Source organism: Carlito syrichta, unplaced genomic scaffold, assembly GCF_000164805.1.
Source record: "Carlito syrichta isolate Samal-C Ts95f unplaced genomic scaffold, Tarsius_syrichta-2.0.1 Scaffold94750, whole genome shotgun sequence".
Taxonomy (NCBI): Eukaryota; Metazoa; Chordata; class Mammalia; order Primates; family Tarsiidae; genus Carlito; species Carlito syrichta.
Window position 1 is genome coordinate 197167 of NW_007038846.1, and position 350 is coordinate 197516.

Here is a 350-nt window from a genome sequence, read left to right on the forward strand (position 1 = left end):
CCAGGGGGGGGGGGGAGCGCCCTTCATGAGGGGGGACCATGTCAAACGCCGAAATCAAGGATGGAAAACCCAGTTAGGTTTAGGGACACCTGCCAGCGGGATGAGAGGGCGGAAGTCAGACTGCAACGAGGGGGGGGCACAAATGGAGACGCAACGCAGACCACTCGTCCAACTCTCCTGCTGTCACATGGGGAGAGCGCGGGTGTCGGCGGAGGGGGGAGGGCTTCTCCCTGGATGGGAGGAGGAGCAGGTGCATCCGCGGGAACTGGGTTCCTGGTGGGGGGAAGAGCTGGAATACTGAGCGACGAGGGAGGGGAGGCCGAGGGAGAAGAGAGGGGAGGCCAAGCCGG